Source organism: Dasypus novemcinctus, chromosome 5 (assembly GCF_030445035.2).
Source record: "Dasypus novemcinctus isolate mDasNov1 chromosome 5, mDasNov1.1.hap2, whole genome shotgun sequence".
Lineage (NCBI taxonomy): Eukaryota > Metazoa > Chordata > Mammalia > Cingulata > Dasypodidae > Dasypus > Dasypus novemcinctus.
Window position 1 is genome coordinate 43,257,677 of NC_080677.1, and position 23,749 is coordinate 43,281,425.

Below are 23,749 nucleotides of genomic sequence, written 5' to 3' on the forward strand. Positions count from 1 at the left end.
ATCTTAACAATGTGAATGAAACAAAGCAGGTTTTTGTGCAAGTCTAATTGCTTCATGCTGCCTTTGATAAGGTTTTCATACATCAAAATAGGATTATAGGGCTAGTTGGGCCAGGAAAAGTTATGACATTTTTTTAACCTTCATTTTTGATCCTGAGCCCTTTTTAAGGATGTTCACAGTAAAAGTTTTTAAAGTCATATCCAAAAGGTGCCAACATTGACATATTCTATAACTTGGACCTTGAAAGAACTTAGACAAGCCCTTCACTTTATCCCTGACATATTGTAATTTGTTGTTTCTTGAATAAGTTGCCTTTTTCCACTATGGATATAACTGAGATTTAATAATGGACCTTGACAATGACCTATAGTAAATAAGTAGAAGACTCTGACACAGAACTAGCTTATTTCTGGAAAGACAAAATATGGCACATAAAATGTGTTAGTAATTAGATCATATGAGTGGAAAGGATTCCAAAGTTCTATCCTACACCACCTCTGAATTCTAAGACTTTATAAATGTCATTTCAGTGCTCTCCCTCCATTTTTTTCATTTTGGCTAAAATAAAACAGTGAAATATGTGGGAGATACATATTATCTAAGATACTAGCTTCTGTAATGCAGGTATTATGTTTTGGGGCCTGTTTTATATTTAACTGTGGTTTAATTGACTCTGTGAACCCATGAGATGTATTCTATTTGAATTCCATTGTATTTGCCTTTAGATTTATTTATTATCAAGACTAAGAATCCTGAACCTGGTCTTCAAGGAGAAGGAGGCATAATACAGGAAAAGGAAAACATAGTTAAAACCACATGATGATCAGAAGATACACCTTACAACATAGGTATAGGAAGTCTCAAAGTTCTCCCAAGCTTTAAATGTCATCCAGGGAAGTGCATTGCTCAGACATAAGGAGTCTTTGTTCAGAAGCAAAGGTTCCCAGTGTGATCTTTCAACAGCAGCTTCAGTCTCACCTAAGAATTTGTTAGAAATGCAAATTCTCTGGCCCCTCCCCAGATCAGAAAATGATCCAGGAAACAATCTGCTAATATATGCCTAAGTATGACACCACCTAGCTTAATGTGGGGCTGGTGAGATACACTTGAGCAGTCACCAACTATCACTAGCTGGCAGTCCAATATGGCATTGCTCTATCACTGGGACTGTAGACATTCCAGTTAGTCCTGCTCTCAGGATTCTCTATGTAAAACTTAGATAAGCCTCTTACCAATTAACAAGTTACCTTTGCTGTGGCACCTGTCTCTTTCAGTCCTCTGGTAAACATGACCATTACCAACCTGAAATTAATTATCAGTTAACTATACCTTCAAAAATGCTGCACAACAAACAACTTAAAATTTTAATGGCATACAAGAATAAGCATTTACCTAGGTCACACATCTGAGGATCTACTGGTGGTCAGTTCATCTAGGTGGGCTTGGGTCAGCTCAGCTGATTTCTGCTGGGCTCATTCATGCATCTAGAGGTCATATGGAGGTTATCTTGTTTCAAGTAGGCGCATCTGGAGCAGCTGGACTCTGTTCTACATGTCTCTCAGCCTCCTCCTGCAACCAGTGGGCTAATTAGGGTATCTCATACCAATGGAATATGCTCATGAAAGAAAGCCTAGCAGCACTACTGCTTTAAATCTTTTGGTCATGTATGCTCCCTAACCTTGGCTGAGAAAAATCACATAACTAACCTAAAAATCAAGGAGTGGGGAAACATACCCTTTTTTTGGAAAAAAACTACAAAGTACCATGACTAAGGGTAGGGATACATAGGAAGGGGCAAAGATTTGGAGCCATTAAATGGAATCTACTGCACATATCTTTGTCCAAGTTCAATCAATGTTCCAAACCTTGGAACACTTCAATATCTCAACATTTCTTACTTTCTTTGTGCTTACTGAGTAGGCATATTTAAATGTTGAACTGGTTTCTCTCCATTTTCGTTGGATTTACTATAAAGTACTCAGTCTAGAGATGAAAGACTCGAAGACTTATTGTTCTACAATATAGTTTTATTTGTCCTTGCTTTTGGTAAAAAGAAAATGAAAAATATTTTAAAAACCATTCAGAAAATTACTGATACTCATAACTGATTCTAATAAGACCAGGGAATAAAGAAAGCAAATATGTCCCAAATAGAAAACCTAAGAAATTTTACATAGTAATAAGAATTTGTTCTATTTAAATAATGAAAAGAAAGAAGTGCTATGTGATGGTCAAAACAAAAATATGAAAGTTGAATCAATAAAAAATCTTCAGTCTTTTCTTGGAAAAAGACATTATTTTACACAAATAAAATACTCATTCAGCCTAATGTTTTAAAGAAGAAAACAAAGAATATGCCTACTTAAGAATCCCAAGAATAGCATCTTACATGTGGAATAAGTATCCTGATTTCCTTGGGTCTCTGTGCCATCAAGTGTATAATGTGGGGTTGGTACAGTAGAGTTTAAGATATCTTACTGTGCTAACATATCCAAATTTTTATTACATTGTCCATTAAGAGTGAGTTTTTTTATGCTGGAGATCAGAGCATTTAGTAAATAGGTCTTTTCTCAGGGACTTACTATCTTAGGGATGACTTTTGGCAAAATTATGAAGTGGGCTAGATATCTGTTTTGACTTTTTATAACATAAAAGATCAATGGAATGCCAGTAGTATTTGGACACTTTTGACATATGTCAATGCATTTATCCAGACAAGATTTCTTGAGTGCCTACTAGGTATCAGGCACTGCAATAGGTATAGGGAATGCTTTGGTTAATGAAACAGACAGGAATTCCTCACTCATACACTGATGGCCAAAGCAGAAATTTGTTTAGCCACTTTGGAAAAGTGGTTGGCATATCTACTGAAACTCTGTATATTCATACCCTATGACCCAACAATTCCATGGGTTGGTAAATACCACGTAGAAATGTATACATACATTGACCAAAAGACATATACATTAATGAATGCATATTTATAGCAGTATTATTTATAATAGTTCCAACTAGAAACTACCCGTATACTCATAAACAATAAAACTGATAACTAAACTGTGATATTTTCACAAAGAGGAATACCATAAAGCAAAGAATGAATTATCTACAAATATACACAATAGGAATAATCTCATAAACACTTCATTGATCAAAAGAACTCAGATATGAAAGAGTAAACCTGCAAAATTTAATTCATATTAAGTGCAAGAACAGGCAAAAGTAATCTTAACTGTTAGAAGTCAGGAAGTGGCTACCTTTGAAAGTAGCAATTAGAAGGTAACACTGTCTTCTGGGGTGCTGCTTATCCTCTGTTTCTTAATTTGGATTCTGGCTATATAGTTGTGTCTAAGTTGTACAAATCCATTGGAGTTTACACTAATGATATGTGTACATTCCTGCATAAATATTGTAATTCAATTAAAGAATTACCTCCCTCCCTAAGAAAAATGACCAGGTATAGTTTAAAGTCTAGAAGGGGAGCTAAGTGATCAGCAAATTCAGAGAAGATGGTGAAGTAGGGTGCCCTAGGACTCAGTCCTATTACCAAAATAACTATTGAACACGTAGGCACTATTTGAAATAAGTATTTTGGAACTCCAGGGACCAGAAGAACACTGTACAACATCCAGGGAAGAGCAGGAGGAATAATCTGATAAATTACATTAAAGAACTGTACCAACAAGGAATGATGGTCCAATAATGAGCCCTTGATACTGATGACAATGCTTTATGAGCCTGTGTGCCTGAAATATGCACTAGCTCTAGAGCTGCAGGGTGCCTAAAAGTTACCTGCTGAGAGGCTGCATGTTGCTCAAATGGGGCCACTCTTTAAGCCAAACTCAGTATGTAAATGCATTACCTTCCCCCCCCCCCCCACCAGTATGGGACATGACTCCCAGGGATGAGCCTCCCTGGCACTGAGGGATTACTACCAATCACTAGCTAGTGATGCAACTAGAAAGAGACCTTGAATAAAAGGGTCAACTCAGACCAGCAGAATATCTCAGCCTACCTGTAGGATCATGTGTTAAAAACTGCTATCTAACCTTGAATAAAAGGGGAAATGGCAAAGACAAATGAGTCTAAATGGTTAAGAGTTTTCAAAAAAGAGCCGGGAGGTCCTCAGAGGGGTCACGTTTATGCACACCTCAGCAGGACCACAGAAAAAGCCAAAGAAGATACAATGCTAGGTACTGGTTCTCCTGAAGGCTATGGAAACCCGCAGAGTATATGGTCATGGCAGAATGGATATGGAGTTTTGTGCCATGTCAGAGGGCCCTACTTTGGAATTTGTGCTCTTGAGTGTGATGGAGCTGGACTCAGATGTGACCTTCCTACACATGTCTCATTTGTCACTTTTACTGAACCCGTGGTTGGTGCTAGGGATGGTGTCTACTCAGGGGACTTGAATCTCTGAACTGCCCATGTGCCAGCTGGGCCCTGAGCCTCAGGAGAGTTGCAACTCCTACTCTCTGGTTCATTGGACTTATCCAGGTCAGGAATTACATTCATCATCCATGTGGAATCTAAGCCCCCTCTTGATCTAGAGGTGCAGTGGACATCACCATCCCAGGGTCCATGGAATGGAGGAATAAAATATGGGTTAGAGTGGACTTACTGATATTCTACTATAAAACTATTATGACTAGTAATGGAAGAAATTGTATTATTGAGGTGGAGAAAATGGCCATGGTAGTTGTTGAGGGCAGGTAGATGGAAGAAGAGATGTGATGTGGGGGCATTTTTGGGACTTTGAGTTGTCCTAAATGATATTGCAGGATCAGATGCTGGACTTTATATATCCTGCCATAACCCACTGAATGTATTGGGGGAGAGTATGAACTACAGGGTAAACTATTATCCATGTGGTGCAGCAGTGCTCCAAAATATGTTTTCCAAGTGTGATGAGTGTGCCACAATGATGGGGGAGGTTATTTGTGTGGGAGGAGTGTGGTGGGGAGGTGGGGGTAAGAAAAATACACCCCATCATATATCATATTATAGAATACAAAGGACAAGGAGAGAGTTCTGAAAGCTTCAAAAGAGAAGCAACATGTTATGTACAAGGGAGTCCCAATTAGATTGAGTGCTGATTTCTGAACAGAAACCCTGGAGGCAAGAAGGCATTGGTTTGAGAAGCAGATGTGGCTCAAGCAGTTGGGTGCCTGCCTACCACATAGTTTTGGTTCTCAGTGCCTCCTAAAGAAGATGAGCAAAAGAGTGGGCTGGCACAATGAGCTGACACAACAAGATGACCATGCAATGAAGAGACATAATGAAGAAACACAATGAGAGAAACAATGAGCAGGAGAAGAGGTGGCTCAAGTCATTGGGCACTTCCCTCCCACACGGTACCTCCTAGAGAAAAAGATGAGCGCACAATGAACAGACACAGAGAGCAGACAGCTAGCCCAAACAATGAGGGAAGGGGGGAGAAATAAAGAAATAAAAATAAATCTTAAGAAAAAAGAAGGTAGTGGGTTGAAATGTTTAAACTGATGAAAGAAAACAAATGCCAGCCCAGAATTCTATAAGCAGTGAGACTTCCTCCCAAATGAGGGAGAGATTAAGACATTCTCAGATAAACAAAAGCTGAGAGAGTTCATCAACACTAGACCTGCTAAAAGGAGTTCTTCAGACTGAAATGAAAGGACATTAGACAGTGGTTCAAAGAAGCATAAAGAAATAAAAACATTCAGTAAAAATAACTACTTGGGTAATTATAAATGCCATTATTATTGTATTGTACTATTTGGTATGTAACTTCACTTCTTAATTTCTACAGGTGCTAAAATACAAATGCACAAAAAGTAATTATAAATCTAGATATTTGGACATACAATGTATAAAGATATAAGTGGTAACAAGTACATAAATGGTGGGGGACAGAGGGGCATAGGACAATTTTATAGGCATGCTATTGAAGTAGCAAACCAATATATATTTAGGATGTTAAGTTTTAACCAAGGTAACCACAAGGAAAACAGATGAAAAATATATCAAAATAGAAATGAGAAAGCACTCAATATGATACAACACAAGAAAGCAAAGTAGGCTTTAACGGAACTGAGGGACAAAAAAGACATACAAAGGCCAGATAGCAAAATTGCAGAAAAAGTCAAGCATTATCAGTAGTGGACTTTAAAAAATAAATGGATTAAACTCTCTAGTCAAAAGGCAGAGACTGGCAGAATGGATAAAAAAGCATGACCCAACCATATGCTGTGTACAAAAGACTCCCTTAAATTCAAAGATGTAAGGTTGAAAGTGCAAAGATGGAAAAATATACCATGCAAGTAGTAATCAAAACAGACTGGGGTAGCTATACTAATATCATATAAAATAGACTTTAAGTCAAACAAGTTAAAAGGGACAAAGGCAGTCGTTATGTAATGGTAAAGGGGACAATTCTACAAGAAGATGTAACAACTATAAACATATATGTATCTAACAGCAGAGCATCCAATGTTTGAAGCAAATACAGATTTGAAGGAAGAAATCAACAATTCTACATTAATATTGAGACTGTTAACTTTCAATAATGGATAGAACATCTAGTCAGAAGATCAATAAGAAATACAAGACTTCAGTGATACTCTGAGTCAACTAGACCTAACAGACATATATAGAACATTTCACAGTAGAAAAACAATATACATTTTTCTCGAGTGCACATGGATCATTCTCCAGGAGAAACTATATCTTGAGACACAAAACAAGTCTAAATAAACTCATATATATTGAAATAATTCAAAATATATTCTCCTATCAAAAGGAATGATGCTAGAAATCAGTAACAGAGGGAGAAATGGAATAGTCACATATAAGTGGAAATTAAACAGTATACTCTTGAACAACAATTAATTAAAGAAGAAATCACAAGCAGAATTAGGACATCTTTGGGCAAATGAAAATGAAAATACAACATACCAAAACTTATGAGATGCAACAAAGGCAGTGCCAAGAAGGAAGTTTATTGCTCTAAATGCTCACATTATAAAAGAGGAAAAGGAGTGGATGTAGCTCAGTAGTTGAGTGCCTGCTTCAGATGTGTGAGGTCCCAGGTTCAATCCCCAGTACCTCATAAAATATAAAAATAAACAAATAAAAGGCATTATCTAGTCCTATAAACACAATATATTTTTAAAAAATGAGGAAGACTTCAAATCAGAGACTCAACCTCAACACTGGGAGAACTAGAAAAAGAAGAGCAAGCTAAACCTAAAGTGAACAAGCAGATGGAAGGATCTAATAAAGATTAGAGCAGAGATACATAAAGTAGAAAATAATAGAGAGAATCAACAAAATCAAAAGTTGATTCTTTGAAAAGTTCCATAAAATTGACAAAATTATAGCTAGACTGACAAAGAAAAAAAAGAGGATACAAATAACAAAAATAAAAAAAATGAGAAGGGGGATATTACCAATAACCTCCTGAAAAAGGACTATAAGTGGATACTTATATATGAACAACTGTTGGCCAATAAATTAGATAACCTAGATGAAATGGACAAATTCTTAGAAACACATGAAGTACCTACATTGTCTCAAGAAGAAATAGGGGAATTGGACATAGCTCAACTGATAGAGTGTCTGCCTACCATATGGGAGGTCCAGGGTTCAAACCCAGGGCCTCCTAACTCATGTAGTGAGCTGGCCCGTGCACAGTGCTGCCATGCACAGGAGTGCTGTGCCATGCAGGGATGTCCCCTGTGTATGGGAGCCCCATGTGCAAGAAGTGCACCCTGCGTTGAGCTGCCCCGCATGAAAAAAGCACAGCCTGCCCAGGAGAGGCGCCACACACACGGAGAGCTGACGCAGCAAGAGGGCACCACAAAAAGAGACACAGATTCTTGGTGCTGCTGAGAATGCAAGAGGTCACAGAAGAACACACAGTGAATGGACACAAGAGAGCAGACAACAGGGAGGTGAGGGGAGAAATAAATAAAATAAAATAAAATCTTTAAAAAAAGAAGAAGAAATAGAAAATCTCAACAAACCAATTGTTAGTGAAGAGACTAAATCAGTAGTCAAAATCTCCCAGCAACTTAGAGTTGTCCAGGGTGGTACTGAGGGACAGATGCTGGACATTGCATATCTGTCATGGCCCACTGTGTGGACTGAGGGAGAGTGTAAACTACAATGTAAACCATTATCCATGTGGTGCAGCAGTACTCCAAAATGTATTCGCCAAATGCAATGAACGTCCCATGATGATGAAAGAGGTTGTTGATGTGGGAGGAGTGAGGTGAGGGGGTGGGGGTATATGGGGACCTCATATTTTTTTTAATGTAACATTAAAAAAAAAATAAAGAGAAAAAAAATGAAAAAGAAAATAAATCTTCCAAAAAAGAAAAGCCCACAACCAAATAGCTTCCCAGGGGAAGTGTACCAAACATTCCAAGAAAAGTTAATTCCAATTTTTCTCAAATGCTTCTAGTAAATTGAAGAGGAGGGAACACTCCCTAAGTCATTCTATAAGGCCAACATCACCCTATTACCAAAGCACAGTACCATAAGTAAAGAAAACTACAGGCCAATATGAATATAAATGCAAAAATCCTCAACAAAATAATAGCAAATCAAACACAATAGCATATTAAAAGAATTATACACCATGATGAAGTGGGATTTATGCCGGTATTCAAGGGTGGTCTAACATTAAAAAATCAATTAATGTAATACACCACATAAATAAAATGTAGTAAAAAACCCACCATGATCATCTCATCCAATGAAGCAAAGGCATATGACAAAATACATCATGATTCCTTGATAAAAACACTTAGAAGACTAGGAATATAAGGAAACTTCCTCAACAAGATAAAAGGCATATATGGAAAGCCCACAACAAACATCCTACTTAATGGAGAAAGAGTGAAATCTTTCCCTCTATCAGGACAAGACAAGAAGGCCCACCATCACCATTATTCCACACTGTCCTGGAAGTTCTTGCCAGAGCAATTAGGCAAGATAAAGAAATAAAAGACATCTGAATTGGAAAGGAAGAAGTAAAACTTTTTCTATCTGCAGATGGCATACCTCTTCATACAGAATATCCTGAAAAATCAACAATAAACTCCTAGAGCTAATAAATAAATTAGTAAAGTGATGGAGTACAAGATCAACACCAAAAAAACAGTAGTTTCTTTACACAAATAATGACAAATCAGAAGAAGAAATCAAGAAAAAAAATCCTTTCACAATAGCAATGAAAAGAATCAAATATCTAGGAATAAATCTAACCAAGGATTTAAAGGACTCGTACACAGAATTACAAAACATTGCTTGAAGAAATTAAAGACCTAAATAAATGAAAGGATATTCCATTTTCATGGTTTGGAAGACTAAACATTGTTAAGATGTTAATTCTATCCAAATTGATTTACAAGTTCAATGCAATCCCAATCAAAATTCCAACAGCCTGGGAGCAGAAGAGGCTCAAGCAGTCGAGCACCTGCTTCTCACATGGGAGGTCACAAGTTTGGTTTCCAGTGACTCCTAAAAACAAAACAACAAACAAACAAATGAAAAATCCAACTAAGGGTTGTCCGTATGGCTTAGTGGTTGAGTGCCAGCTTCCCACAGACAAGGCTCCACGTTCAATCCCTTGTCCCAGTACCTAAAAACAAACAATTGCAACAGCGTACTTTGCAGAAAGGGAAAAGTCAATTCCCAAACTTATGTGAAAAAAAAAGGTACCCTGAATAGCCAAAAATAACTTAAAAAAAAAAAAAGAGGAAGGTTGTGAGCTGATGCCTACATGGGCAAAATCAATGATAAAGTGGAGTAAGTAGTTGCACAGTGAAGGGACAAGACAGGGGCGTATTGGGTGGGGCTTTGCAGGTTTGAGGGGGCTAGGGTTGGGAGGATGGGTATGATGGTCCATGGAATTGGAGGACAGTTTGGGGGGAGCAGGTGAACACGGGAGATTGTCAGGTATGTGGTTGAAACTATAATGTTGAGAAAACTCTTTAGACAATATAATAAGGAAGGGTTACTGGTTTAAGGTGTTTGATGGGGAGCATCTGGCACAGGGTGCGCCTGGGCAGGTTTCTAGGGAGGGTGTGAGTGCTCATCTTGTCATAGTGTGTTACATCAGTGGGTGGAGACCCATACAATGAGTGGGAAGGTGTTGTACCCCCATCCTGGGGAGGTCTGATACGCTTTTTAAAAAATTTCTCCCCCTTTCCCTCCTCCCACCCTGCTGTTTTTGCTGTCTGTGTTGTCTTCTCATTTTCTCTTCTTTAGGATTCACCAGGATTTGATTCTGCAGACTTCTGATGTGGAGAGAGTTTTCCCTGTCGATTGTGCCACCTCAGTTCCTGGTTTCTGCTGTGCTTCACCTTGACTCTCCATTTGTCTCTCTTTTGAGATGTCATCATCTTGCTGTGTGACTTTCTTGTGTGGGCACTGGCTCACCAAGTGGGCACTTCCACAGACACTGGCTCACCATGTGGGCACTCGTGTGGGCACTAGCTCGCCATGTGAGCACACTTTCTCTTCTTTTTCACCAGGAGGACTCAGGGACTGAACCCGGGTTCTCCCATATGGTAGGCAGAAGCTCTACCACTTGAGCAACATCCATTTTGCCTGATGTTCTTAAACAGGGGGGAGGGTGTCTCTTTAGAGCATGGGTACCTCCCAATGGGGGAGGACAGACTAGTGTGTCAAGCCCTCAGCATTGTTGCAAGTATCTGTGAACCTTGTCCTTCAAGCAGTAACGCTTGATTGTCACTGTGGGCCCACAGGGAAGGAGGGGAGAGGAATAGAATAGAGGGAAGAGGGGATAACTGGGGGCAATGGAAATAGTCCACAAGATCATGCAATGATGGATATAGGCTATGCTAAATTTCACCAAAAATTTTAAAAAGACTATAGTCTAAAATGCAAATCATAATTTAACCAAAATTTATAAAACTGTACAGTCTAAAATATAAACCATAATGGAACCATGGTTAGTAGTTTTGTTTCAATATCTATACATCAGCTGAAACAAATATAACATCCACATGTAAAAAAACATTGCTAGGGAAGGGGGAAAAGGGTTTGATGTTGGGTAAATGGGAGTCTCCTATATTGTATATGTGACTTTAGTGTGATCTAAAAAATTTTTGAAGACACAATAAAAAAATTAAATTAAAAAAAAGGATGTAGACACTGAGGAAGGAATGGAAGAAATGGCCTTGCCACTGTACATGTAGGGCAACACCTATTACAATGATGAAAAGCAAAACGTCAAAAACCAAGTTTTATGATATTTTCATTTATTAATATTCCAATTTATTTTTTACTTCATTTTAGTTTTTCTAAGTTAAGTATTCTATTTCTAATCTTTAAACCTATCATTACTATTTAATTTTCCTACTAATTGAATTTGGCAATATATTAGGCTTCATTTTTGAGGAAGTTTTGCATCACAGAGGGATTCAACTATGGCAGGGGAGGAGCACTTGTGTGGGGTGTCACTGATAGGGGATGCATGGATGGGTGAGATTTCTCCAGGGTATGCATATAGGGTATATAAATATGTTCGGATATTTGTTGGGTATTGTCATAGTAGGTAGAGTTATACAAAACAACTGAAGGAGTGCTGAGTTCCTATCTGGGGGAGCTCTGTTGCATTCCCCAATGGAACAGCAACAATCTCCCAAGTGCAAGGCAGTGAAGAAGGATGGTTTAATGATGGGCTCTTGACATTGATGACTATGCTTGTGAGTCTGTGTGCTTGGAATTTCAACTAGGCATAGAGCTGCAGTGTGCCTAAGAATTACCTCCTGAGAGCCTCCATGTTGCTCAACTGTGGTCACTCTCTAAGCCAAACTCAGCATATAAATGCATTACCTTCCCCCCATCATGGGATATGCCTCCCAGGGATGAGTCTCCCTGGTGCTGAAGGATTACTACCAATCACCAGTTAGTGAGGCAACTAGAAAAAGACTTTGAATAAAAGGTGGAAACGGTAAAGACAAATGAATTTATATGGCTAAAAGACTTCAGAATGAGTCAGGAGGGAAGCGGACTTGGCTCAAAGATTAGAGTGTCCACCTACCACATGGAAGGTACATGGTTCAAACCCCGGGCCTCCTTGACCTGTGTGGAGCTGGCCCATGCACAGTGCTGATGCGTGCAAGGAGTGCCCTGCCATGCAGGGGTGTCCCCCACATAGGGGAGCCACATGTGCAAGGAGTGTACCCCATAAGAAGAGCCGCCCAGTGTGAGAGAAAGTTCAGCTGCCCAGGATTGGCGCTGTACACATGGAGAGCTGACGCAGCAAGATGATGCAACAAAAAGAGACACAGATATCTGGTGCTGCTGACAAGATTAGAAACAGACACTGAAGAATATACAGCAAATGGACACAAAGAAGAGACAACTGGGGTGGGAGGAGAAAGGGGAGAGAAATAAATAAAAATAAATCTTAAAAAAAAAGAGAATGAGTTGGGAGGTCATCAGAGGGGTCAGTTTACACACATCTCAGCAGGATCCCAGAGACAGCCAAAGTAGATACAACCCCAGGTAGTGGTGCTTCTGAGCACTATGGAAATACACAAGTTCTATGGTCATAGCAGATGGCTCGGAGTTCAGTGCCTTGCCAGTGGGCCCTACTTTGGAATTTGTGCTCCTGAGTGTGATAGAGTTGGACTCAGAAGTGACCTTTCTATGCATGTCTCTTCTGTTACTTTTACTGAACCTGTGGCTGGTGCTGCAGTTGGTGTATACTTGGGAGACTTTATCGTTGGACTGTCCATGTGCCAGCTGGGTCCTGAGCCTCAGCAGAGTTGCAACACCTACTTTCCAGTTCATTAGACTTACCCAGGCCAGCTAGCATGGGAGGTGAGGACAGTCAACCACCACACCAGGGAACCAAGAGAGTCTACGACTGCAAGCAGGAGAATTGCATCCATGAGCCATGTGGGATCTAAGCCCCCTCTCAATTTAGAGGTGGAGTGGACATCACCATCCCAGGGTCCACAGGATGGAGAAACAAAATGTGGATTTGAGTGGATTTATTGGTATTCTACTATAGAATTACTGTGACTCTAGCAATGAAAGAAATTGTATCATTGATGTGGAGACAGTGGCCACGGGAGTTGCTGAGGGCAGGAAGAGGGAAGAAGAGGTATGATATGGGGGCATTTTGGGGACTTGGAGTTGTCCTGAATGATACTGAAGGGACAAATGCAGGACATTACATATCCTGCCATAACCCACTGAATGAACTGGGGGATAGCATAAAGTAAAATGTAAACTATAATCCATATGGTGCAACAGTGCTCCAAAATGTATTCATCAAATGCAATGAATATACCACACTCATGAAAGTGATTGTTGATGTGGGAGGAGTGGGGATAAGAGCGGGGTGTATGGGAACCTCTTATATTTTTTAATGTAACATTTTGTGTGATCTATATCTTTTTTAAAAAGCCAATAAAATATCTAATTAAAAAAAGAATAAAGGGAAGCTAATGTAGCTCAAGTAATAGGGCTTCTGCCCACCATATGGGAGGACCCGGGTTCCATCCCTGCAGCCTCCTGGTGAAAGAGAAGAAGAGAAAGCATGCCCACATGGTGAGCCAGCACCCATGCAAGTGGCCACACAGCAAACCAAGTGCCTATGCAGTGAGCCACTGCCTGTACAAATGAATCACACACAGCAAGATGATGATGCAACAAAAGAGAGATGAAGGGGAGAGTCAAGGTGAAGCACAGCAGAGACTGGGAACTGAGGTTGCACAATTGACAGGGAACCTCTGTCCACATCAGAGGTTCCCAGGATCAAATCCCGGTGAATCCTAGAGGAGAAAAACTGAGAAGAGAAAACAAAAAGAGAAATAGATACAGAAGATCACACAGTGAATGGACACAGACAGCAAGAACAGCTGGCTAGAAGAGGGGAAGGGGGAAAATAAATAAATTAAAAAAAAAAAAAGAAGTCAGTGGACTCATAATTTCTGACTTTAAAGCATATAATGTTACAGTAGTCAAAGAAGCATGGTATTGACATAAAGATAGACATATAGATCAATGGATTTGAATGGAGAGTTCAGAAGTAGAAGTGGAAGTAGAAGTATAGGAAAGCATCTTCAAGATCTTGTGGGAGGAGGTGGTTTCTTACATCTTATATCTAAAGCATAAGCAAGCAAGGAAAAACAGATAAATGGGACCTTCTTAAAAGTAAATGCTTTTGTACTTCAAAGGACTTTGTCAAAAAGGTGAAAAGGCAGCCTAGTCAATGAGTGAAAATACTTGGAAACCCGATACCCGATAAAGGATTCATATCCAGTATATATTAAGAAGTCCTTCAAACTTAACAACAGAAAGGCAAACAACCCAATTAAAATATGGTCAAAAGGCTTGAACAGACATTTCCCCAAAGAAGATATACAAATGGTCAGAAAGCACATGAAAAGATGCTCAACATCTTTAGCCGTCAAGGAAAGGGAAATCAAAACCACAATGACATACCATTTCATTCACACCCATTAGAATGACTGCTATTAAAAAAAAAAAAAAGGAAAATAAGTGTTGAAGAGGACGTGTGAAATAGGGACATTTATTCATTGCTGGTGGTGTAACCACTGTGAAAGACAGTTTGGCAGTTCCTCAAAAAGCTAAATACAGAACCCATAGGACCCAATAATGCCAATACTAGGTTTATGCCCAAAAGAATTGAAGGCAGAGAATCAAAAAGACATTTGCACACCCATGTTCATAGCAGCATTATTCACAATTGCCAAAGGATAGAAGTAATCCAACTGTCCATCAACTGATGAATGGATAAATAAAACATGGTATATACACACAATGGAGTATTATTCAGCCATAAAAATGAATGAAGTCCTGATATATGTGATAACAGGGTTGAACCTTGAAGACTTCATATTGAGTGAAGTAAGGTGGACACAAGGGACATATATTGTATGTTCTCACTGATTTGAAACAATTAGAATAAGTAAACTCATAGAATCCAGAATATAGAATATAGGTGACCTGGGGAGGGGGTGGGGATAGGGAATGGGAAGTTAAGGCTTAAAATATACAGGGTTCCTATCTGGAATAATGGAAATGTTTTAGTAATGGATGGTGATGATGGTAGCACAACATTGTGAACACAATTAATGGTACAGAAATATATATCTGAATATGATTAAAAGAGGAAATGTTAGATTGTGTATATGGTAACAGAATAAAAAATTTTAAAGAAATTCATGGGACTACACTACACTAATAGTTAACTCTAAGTTAAACCATGGACTTTAATTAATAATATAATTAAAAAATTTATCTATAATCAATTATAACAAAAGTTCTACACCAGTGCAAGGTGTCGGTTGTGAGTGGTAGATAGGAATCCTGTATTTCATGCATGACAGTTCTGTAAACCCAAACTTCTCTAAAAAAGAAAATTCTAGAGGAGAAAAATAAGAAAATAAATGAATGACAATAAGAGCAATGAAGAGAAGAGAGTATATCAATTATTAATCTAAAGTCTGGTTAACAAAAACCACAACAATCCCTTTTTGGTAATCACAGTTGATCAGAACCTTTGCCTATTTAATCATGCCCTTTGCCTTCTGGTCCCGAGGATACTTGTCTAAAAGTTGTGCCTTTTCTCTAATGGAGGATGTTGTTTACTGGTCAGTTTATCATAGGAATTTCACAGTAATGCACAATTATACAGTGCTCTTTGAATATTCTTGCTTCAAGAACTGTAATTATTCTGCCAACCATGCCTGTGGTTGAACCACCCCTTTCTGCTATAACTGGTTCATTTCTTTATCAACCCTGGCCAAAGAGGTGCTGACTTGGCACTTGGCATTCAGGGACTCACAATGGAAGCTGTGAGTCCAATATTAGGAATATTGGAAGCTGATAGCTTGGCTTCATTATAAACAAATATCATTTTGATGTATTAATTAATAAATTTATGGTAGTTGAGATCTGGACATTTGAATTAATCATTTTTTCAAATTTCAAAAGCATTTTGGGGGGCTTATATGTCAAGGCATCTGGGAAATCTCATGTACATATTTATGAGAGCCAAATATGCAATTAAACGAAAAAAAAGAGCCCTGCTGCACTGCTGTAGAAAATGAATCTTTAAAGATTGAACTCTAAATGTAGTATGAGTTGGGGCCAATATAGTCATCCATCAAAAGGAACTATACCAATCTGTCCGTGAAATATCCCTGATGTCAAAGGATATACAAATGAATCAACAACTGAGCCTTCACCACCACTTCTTCCCATAATTAATGAGCATAAAAAAACATTTTTATAATTACAAATAATAAAAAACAGCACAAAATGTGTTTGAAACATGCTGTTAACTGGCAGTAGACCAACTAACCTCCAAAAAATGTAATCCCAATTGATTAGTAAAAGAGTCATCTCCACTTATTCTGACCTACCAAATTCCTTGACTAGTTCACTAGACAACTGCATGGTACTAGCTATCAGGTTACATCACCTGCAAAAGAATCAACTGATCTGGACAAACTGAATTCTTCAGTCCTGGAAAGGAGATAGTCAATTGAATTTGCCTTCAAAAAGAGCTATTTTAAATTAGCTCTTGACTAGCCAGGGCCTAATTATCTAGTTCTTTTTATCCAGTCCTGTGCCTTCATCCCTCCCTCCTTACCTTTTTGTAAATTCAGTCTTCATTAATTGACACACCAAGAGGTGGTGGGGTAAGAAGAGAAGGAATTTAATGGGCCATTTGAGCAAATGGATACAATTCTGGGTCTGTCAGTATTTTTCTTATTTTATAAATCTTATATAAAGACAATATAATCAACTGCTTCAGAAAAGTGCAACTTAAGACAATGAGGAAAAAAACATTTAACATTTGAGCCTTAGTAAAGCAAATTTAAGTAATACAGAAATGGGATTATCTTCTAACTTCAAATTCATAATTTAATTTCTGAAAGTAAATAGAATGGTATCTGGAATGGCTAAATTTTACAATGTGCTCTCTAACTCCTTCTTTGGCTTGTGTGTACAATAATTTCTTGTGTTATATGTTTGGAAGAAAAATCATTAGTATAAAAAATGCACATCTTTGTGAATTGATATATTTGTGTTCAAACACACAATGATTGTTTTTTCTTTTCTCAAACATGAAATTAAGGTCCTCAGAAAAATAGGCATTTAGAAAGTACTGAATTTCAATAAAAAAGATTCTCATTATTTATATATATTTAAAACAAATGTGCCTACACATAGAGATATGGAAAAGAATCTGCAATATAATTTGAATGGGGAGAGGGGCTTAAAACACTGGAAAAGTATTTAGCACAAACTCTAGTCTTTTCAACTTTTTCAACATAGAAGAAAATTGAGCGAAACTTGCAGGATTACATAATTAATGACTGAGTAAATACCTCAGCACTTTAAATGAGTACACATATTCTTCATATTCTTGGATAGTTTCATTTCTTCATCCAACAAGTATTTATTGAACACCCAGGCCATATCAGGCACTGTGCTGGTATTGGAAATGCTGTGGAGATCCAGAGAGACAAAGTCCTAGTCTACACAGAACTTTCATTATGGAACAAATCCTAACAAAGGATCATCATTATGGAACAAACACAAAGGATCACCAATGGCTAATAGAGCACAAAAATTGCTTTGCTGACTAACTGCCCAACATTCAACACTTCTGTGGGTGGCAGGTTGATTGCCTAGACAAGTATAAATCACGCATTCTCTCCAGTTCATGCTTTGCCTTTTTACTCATAAAAAGTGCTTGGGGGGACACAAGTTGGTACTGGTTACAGCCCCTCAAACACCACCACCGTTTTGCTGAAGAACAAAGGCAGGCTTGAAATAGAAGGCTACCATTCCTTAATAAGTTTTTTTTTTCCCTGAACTCATAAGCAAAGCATTGTATTAGACACTGAAGGGAATGCAACAAAAGCACAAGGAAGGAGTGTGATTTAGCAGAAGGTATAAGCACAAAAGAATAATAATCAATATTAATATAGAGTTTTCTTTAGAGTTCATAACAAACGTTCATATATGTGTTTCACATAAATTTTATTCTGAAAGCAACCATATGAAGTAAGACAAGAAGATGATTTTATGCTCAATTCTTTAGAGGAAGAAACTGAGCTCAGCAAAAATGAATGACTTTTCCAAAATATCATCCAGCCAGGAATGGAATAAGACTGAATTTAATTCTCACTTATGAAAATTTACACTTTCCCCCACATTTTGACATTTCCCATAAGAATGCTAATGATAAATACATTTTCATTTTTTCATTCATTCATTGAACATTACGTATTTGCCAGCCTCTGAGAAAAGTGCTTGGGGGGACAAAAATAAACTATTGCCTGCACTCAAGGTGTTCACACACATTTGAGTAGCACTGTATAGCTTATAAAATTCTTTTCACAGGAATGATACAATCACTAAATTCTGTGCAATGCATCACTATTAGTTATATTTTACAGATTAGGAAACAGAGACTTAGAGGAATTTAATAACTCACTTAAAATCATGATGATAGTAGGGGCACAAGAAGATTCAGTCATTATTTAACTGTTAAAGTGAGTACAGAACTGCAGAATATTGGGTCCAAATTGGACATGTATGTTTTGAGCATGCACTGGTAAACACATTAAAATTTTTTTTAAATGCTATTCATGTGCAACTATATTAATATGCTAAATACTTCACAAAACTAAAAAATGTGAAATGAAAAATAAATACAGATAGAAGTTCTAGTATTTATTTCCTCTACCCTAATGGATTTAAATACATACCCTTGAGGCTTGAGGGTACACATACTTTTCTTTGGTAATCACTGGTGTAATAGACCATGAATAATAAACAAGCATTAAAAGCTGGACAATGTTGGTGGGTGGTATAGTGGTGATACTTGCAGGAGTTGTGGGAGTCTGTTAAGCTATCAGCAATTTAGAAAAATCTCAGCTTCAGATTCTAGTCTTGAAAGTCTCTATCATACTCACCTTTACCAGTTTTTTCTGGTAGAGCATTTGTTAGCTTTTCTGACAAACTGATTATTGAAAAGCTTGAATGCAAATAATTGTAAACAAGAATATTTTGAAAACGAATGTCTGTTCTGCATGCACAAAAAGGAGAACTATTTAGACTTGTATGTCATTCATGTGAAAATCATACAAAACTCAATTAAAAAGGGAACATTTCTACCTTCTCTCTTGAAGCATAGTAACATTTTATTTCAATTCCCAACTAGCTATTATATAAATTTTGCTGCTTTTGCAATAATTACACTGCTCTTTGAAAACATTTAGTTTCCATCCATGGAGAAGAGATGATTTAACCCCCTACAACCAACTTGGTTGAACTCCATTTTAATTACTTGTTTCTAATTTGTGCAAACTCCCTTTTCACAGAAAGCATTTTCCAATTTATGGAAATATTGAAATTCAATTTTTAGATGTTAGCTCAATGAATAGTTTTTTGTTGTTTCATTTTTTTACTTTTTAAAAATTAATTTATTGAAGTAAATCACTCATACATAAACATACGTAAGTGTATAATAATAGTTGTGAACTTACAAAACAAACATATATAACATCATACAGGACTCTCATAACTCACCCTACCACCAATAACTTGCATTGTTGGTAAAACTTTTTAACTAATGATTAAAGAGCATTGTCAAAATATTACTACTAACCAAAGTATTTTTCCCCCAACCAACCCTATTACTATAATCTTTATATCATTTATATACGAACATAAATAAACAATTAAGTCTATAGTGAAAGTTGTGAGCTTACAAAGCAAAATGCATGCATAACATCATACAGGGGTCCAATACATCAATCTTCCTTGCGTTGTCATGAGACATTTGTTACAAATTATGAAAGAATATTGTCAAAATCTTACTACTAATCATAGTCCTTATCTTCCACTTGGTGTGTTTCCCCCCCAACCTACCCTATTATTATTTTTTTAATATATTTTTTATGACAGAAGTTGTAAACTTATTAAACAATCATGCACATGTGCAGAATTGCGAAACAACACCTCTCCATCAACACAACACACTGTGGTGGAACACTTGTTACCTCAATGAATAGTTTTTATTAGAAAAAGGTAAGTAAATTGTAATCCTATTTTCTCTGAGGAATCTAAAACATATAATCAGGTTTATATAATCATTTAACAAAAAGTCCCAAATCTAACACATGCATGTATACATGCACACACACACTTACATATACACAAAACCAACCCCAGTCTTGTAAAAGTAGTTAACAACAAGCAATGGAATAATAAACAAAAGTTTCCCTCAGTACAATTGTGTTACCAAACTTCAAGGGGCAAAATTCACAGTATATTCTCTGGACATGGTGCCTCCTAGAATTTTGCAACATGATGGCACTGGTCCTTGAATATTAAGTCAGGACAAATTGTTGAGGAAATGAAAATAGGTTTTTGTAAGAGGTAATGATGTTTCATTGTTATATTATGGGCCTTTGGAAACTAATTGGACATAGTTAAGACTTTTAAAAAGCTTTCTCAAAGTCCAATAACAAAGATCATTAAAAATTGAGTCACTGTGCAATTTTTGAGAATATTTCATCATGAATAGGGAGCTCAGTTTCAATTTATTCATTTATATTCCATTTCTATTCAAGAAGAATTGTGATGGCTTGTGTAAGAAATTTTTAAGTAACATAACTAGTGAATATTGAAGTCAAGGAATAAAATGAGGGAATAGAAGTATTTGGGGAAAAATTACTTTATAATATAGGATGATAATCTAAGACCTGTCACTCAAGATTTTAAAAACTCTTAATATCCAAGGTATACTAGAGTTTCAAAGCCTTTATCACTTACCTTAACTCATTTCATCCAGGAACAATTGCTCTAGGAGACATTGCTCACTGTTAATTGAAGAAGATAGTTTATCATAATATTTTGCCTAAAGATGCATTGAAGGGCTGAAACTCATATTAATATGTGTAACATATTAAAAATAAATTGGACTTCTGGGAAATAGAGGATTAGAGAGACAGATCACTTCTCTGCCAGAGAAAATAGCTAAAGGATGGGCTGAGACTGTCTAGGGGGCTGCTCTGGGGCTCAGGATACCAGAGGAAGACCACCCAGAAGAGAGAGGAGTAAAGGAAAGGAGTCTCTGCTAGCTGAAAAAACCCTGTGAGTAAAACTACAGCAGTAGCAGCTGGCACCCATTCCCCCAACCTTGGAGTAAACCCTAGCCTGCTGACAGCAGTGGTTGTGGACTGAGGGAATTGCAGGGGTCCTCTTTACCAAAAAAAGGCGAAAGGAAGGGACACAGTCTACAGCAAATTCAGATTTTGGCCTATGAACTTGGTCTGCTGTGTTGGAGGGGGTCGCACACTTCTAGGCTTGTTCAGGCCATGACATTGTTTGTACTGAGAGCTGGCAGGTAACTAAAGACACCTCCCCCACTGCTCTGGGCTGGTTGCTGAGGAAGCTCATAGAGAAAGAGTGTGGTCAGCAAAGGGAGGAGAACAGCTTCTGAGAAAGTTTGTTTGTGAGGCTTGACCAACCCTGAGGACACTGCTTTTGCACCACCCACCATGGGGTTATACTGAAAATGAATCCCCCCGCTAGCAACTGGGTTCTGAGCTGAGAAGTCTGCCAAAGAGAGCCATCTGATAGCAGAACAGAAAAGGGGAAAAAAACAATAAAGCAATGAGGTGCCTTTACTGCCCTATCCCCAAGGACCACGGAAACTGGCATGCATCCCATTACTTGGGTCCTTAGCACTGGTTTGAGCACTTGAACAGAGACAATCCTAAATACCTAGAACAAGTTGAATCACAAGTCAAAGAAAATGGCAGAACACAGCAACATAATAGTAAATCCATAGGAAAGAGAGAGAACCTGAATATCAGATTAAACTCAGCATCATAATCAGATGCCTAGACATCAGCAAAAAATTATAAGCCATACTAAGATAAAGAAAGATATGACACAGGCAAAAGGAACAAATCAAAGTTCCAGATGAGGCACAGGACTTGAAACAACAATCAATGATGTTAACACAAATCTACATTAAATCATGGAGTTGAAGGACTACATGGCTAAACAAATAAAGGACATTAAGATGACACTGGGTGAGCACAAAGAAAAATCTCAAACCTTGGAGAGAAAAACAACAGAGCTTATGGGAATGAAAGCCATAATAAGTGATTAAAAATACAACAGAGGCACAAAACAGCAAATATGAAATCATGGAAGAAGGAAAGTTGAAATGGAAAATAGAAAAGAGAAAGAAAGAATGGAAAAAATTGAGCAAGGGCTCAGGTAGTTGAATGATAGCATGAAGTGCACCAACATATGTGTTATGTGAGTTCCATAAGGAGATGAGAAGAGAAAAAGGGCAGAGAGAGTATTTGAGGAAATAATGGCCAAAAACTTCTCAACTCTTATGAAAGGCATAAATACACGTGCCCAGGAAGCACAGCATACTCCAATTAGAATAAATCCAAATAGACCTACCCCAAGAAACTTAATATTCAGACTGCTGAATGCCAAATGCCAAAGATAAAGAGAAAACTCTGAAAGCAGGAAGGGAGAAGCAAAATATCACATACAAGGGGTGTCCAATAATTTAGGGCATATTTCTCTTTAGAAACCATGGAGGTAAGAAGGCAGTGTTATGATATAATTAAGTTACTGATAGAGAAATATTGCCAGCTGAGAATTCTGTATCCGGCTATTTTGGGAGTAGAGTGTGGTGAGCTGATCATCAATATGGGCAAGACTTATGATAAGGTGGAAGGGGTGGTGGACAGTGGATGGGGGCAATAGTGCAGGGATGTGAGTGGGGTCAATGGTGCTGGACTGTGAGGGGGAGTAGGGTGAGGGGTTGTGTTGTATTATCCATGGGACTGGGGGGAGGGCTGGAGGAAAGTACAGGTGAACTCTTGGGATTTGAAGTGTAAAACTACAATGGTGGGAATGCTCTTTTAGCAGGTATGGCAAAGGAAGATTACTGGTGCAGGACCATTGGGGATGGGGGTGGACATGTGGGATAGGGCACACTTGGGGCAGACTTTTATGAAATATGAAAATATTCATCTTGTTATAGTGTGTTATCTCAGTGGTTGGAGACCCACACAGTAAACAAGAAAATATTAAACTTCCATCCTAGGGAGTCCTGCTAGGTTCTCAATTAGAGTAACAAGAATCTCTCAAGAATATAGGCAGTGTCTAATAAAAGAAAACAGACCAATATGTCAAACCCTCAATATTAATGCATGTAATATGAAACTTATTCTTAAAAATTTGAAACCTAGTAATTACCATAGTTCATGAGGGGTAGGGGAGGAACTAATAGAATAGATGGAACATAGGGCATTTTTGGAGTATTAGAATGGTTCAATGGTTCCACTGAAGGTTCTATATTTGAACCTTGTTATTGTGAAATTGAAAGTTAGCTTAGTATTATATATTGCTTAAGAGTTATCTCCTGAAAGCTTCCTTGCTGCTCAAATGTGGCCTGTCTCTAAGCCAAACTCAGCATATAAACTCACTATCTTCCCCCGCCCCCCGCCCAGTCATGGGACATGACTCCCAGGGATGAGCCTCCCAGGCATTGAGGGATTGTTACCATGAGCCAATTAGTGATGCATTTGGAAATAGATCTCGACCAAAAGGGGGAAATATTCAATTCAAATGAGTTTTAATGGTTAAGAGATTTCAAAGTGAGTTGGGAGGTCATTCCAGAGGTTACACTTATGAA

The 23,749-nt window shown here is 37.8% G+C and overlaps 1 long non-coding RNA gene across 2 annotated transcripts in view; it reads right to left on the bottom strand.

Annotated features, from left to right (window-relative positions):
- Positions 1-23,749, bottom strand: part of LOC139439024 (uncharacterized) — a 52,723-nt gene that overhangs the window by 11,146 nt on the left and 17,828 nt on the right. For both annotated transcript variants that reach the window (XR_011648805.1, XR_011648806.1), the window contains exon 2: positions 1,393-1,569. This is a non-coding gene — a long non-coding RNA (uncharacterized lncRNA). The remainder of the gene's footprint in view (positions 1-1,392; positions 1,570-23,749) is intronic.